Here is a 2,315-nt window from a genome sequence, read left to right on the forward strand (position 1 = left end):
ATGGTGATTCCACCAGAGGTTCTTTTATCCTTGAGAAGAGTTTTTGCTATCCTAGGCTTTTTGTTATTCCAGATGAATTTGCAGATTGCAGATGCATTTCAGAAGTTGTTGAGAGAATCTCTTATGTGCTGCGTGGAAGCATAGCCCATTAATTAAAACAAAACAAAACAAAACAAAAGAAAGAAAGAAACAAACAAAAAACCAATGGCCAACGAGATGAGGCAAAATTAGAAAGGCAGATATCTGTCAGAGAGAGGGAGGGAGTATTCTGGGAGTTAGATAGAGGAGGGAGATTTTGTCCTGGGCTCAGAGGAAATAGACAAATGAAACTGAGGAGAGGTAAATAGCCTTGTGGAAGACATAGAATAGAATAAATGGGTTATATAAGTTAAGATCTACTTGGGGAACAAGCCAAAGTTTATAGCCTAGGTATTTATTCATAAATAGTCTCAGAGTTGTTATTTTGGGAACAAAGAGACCAGGTGGAAAAGCTAGTGGATACAGGAAGTGAGTGAATGACCTCAGGAACTCAATGGGATGCCATGAAATGGACTGGGGTTGGCTCCTTCTATCACCTTACTTCCATGAACCACTACTCTAACTGTGGTCAGTAGGGATGCTTTGGTTCACGTAGAATTTATGTCATTTCAGAGCCAACACCTAGTAGTTCTCCCCGACCCTCAATCTGATTATTGCCTTTTCTCCATATGTAGTTATCTTGGTCAAAGGTCCCTTTGGGCATGGCTAGGAGAGAGACTAACTGCATAAAGTTTTGGTGGTACTCTGTAGTTCTTCTTCAAGAAGTTCCAGCCTCTGTGTCATTCCAAGGGTCTAGGAATACAAACAGGCTTAAGTGTAGGAACTGGTGGAGGAATCTTGACTGTGTTTTATAATTCAGGTTTGAAGTATGTTCCTTTGACCTAGGCCTTTTCTCTTGCACAGATAAAGTGGAACTGTAGTAAACTATCCATTTCGCTTCTGGGAACAGTATGGCTAACTAACTAAAGTCATTAGATTAGCTCAGGACAGACTATCCTGATTGTTGCCTTGAGTCTGCAATCTGTTACCGTAACCGCACTCACTTGACATTGACAGTCATGTGCTGTCACTTCGCCCATGATACCCCTAACACAATTACTGTAACTGTATTTAGGTAATTCCATTACCACAGTTTCAGTTGTAAGGTCTGTAAGGTAGCTTTACAAGAATGCCAGGGCTCTTCTCTTATACATTTAATTTCCAGTCACATCTTCTGACTTTCTGCGAATAGACATTAAATCATACATCCATTCTAACATTCCATCTCCCCAAGCCTTTAATTCCCTTCTTATATGAAGCCAAGGTAGGTCCAGAGTATCTAACTCACTCACTGTGGGAGACCTCCTGCTTATGTTTCTGCCAACCGGGGAAGCAAACTGTTAGCGCTTTCCCAGTTCTTGGAAACTCAGTTCTTTTATCAGTTCCTTTTCTGTGGCTGGGATATAAAATCATGACCAAGGCAACTTGCAGAAGAAAGAATTTATTTGACTTACAAAGGCAAGAGTCTATCACCATCATGGCTGGGAGGCATGGTGACTGAAGCAAAAAGTCAGGAGCTCACATCTTAAACCACAATCATGGTGTGGACAGAGCACTGGAAATGCCTAGAAGCCCAAAGCTCCACCCCCATCCCACACTCATCCCACTCTCACCCCCCAGTGACATACTTTCTCAGGTTAGACCACACCTCTTGCAATCCCAGCACTCAAGAGGAGATAGAGGATCCTGAGGTCAAGCCCAGCATGCTTGCAGAATGTTTGTAAACCAGTTCCACAAGTCAACTGCCCTTGGAGAGCTGCCCTCTTCAGTGTGGCTGAGGGAGGAGTGCAGAAGACCAAGGCACTTGCCCATGCAGCTAACTTATGCCTTCAGCATCTTTTGAACCTAACCTTGCAAGTGCCACTTCCACAGTGCCATGTGCTGTTCCACTTGTGTAGGTCTTGATAGGTCAAGGGACACACAATTCACACAGATAGCTCCAATATCAGGACACCTAAGGGATATTTCTCAAAAGGAAAAAAATTATTTGGAGAAAAGAACTTTGCTCCAAATTCTAGAGGAGTGAATTTAGAAGGAGGACAGGATGAGTGAGCCACTCGATTGCAATGATTTCTACTCAACAAAATTAGGAGCCTTTCATAGTATACATAACTGGTAATGTTTTAGTTGCATTTTGATTTTAGGTCTATAGATACGGTATTGACTAAATGTCTCTGGAAATTAAAATATTTGGATTCCTGCTCAGCCACCTCTTTCACTTTTTTTTTTTTTTTTTT

Source organism: Mus caroli, chromosome 3, assembly GCF_900094665.2.
Source record: "Mus caroli chromosome 3, CAROLI_EIJ_v1.1, whole genome shotgun sequence".
In the NCBI taxonomy this organism is placed as follows: domain Eukaryota; kingdom Metazoa; phylum Chordata; class Mammalia; order Rodentia; family Muridae; genus Mus; species Mus caroli.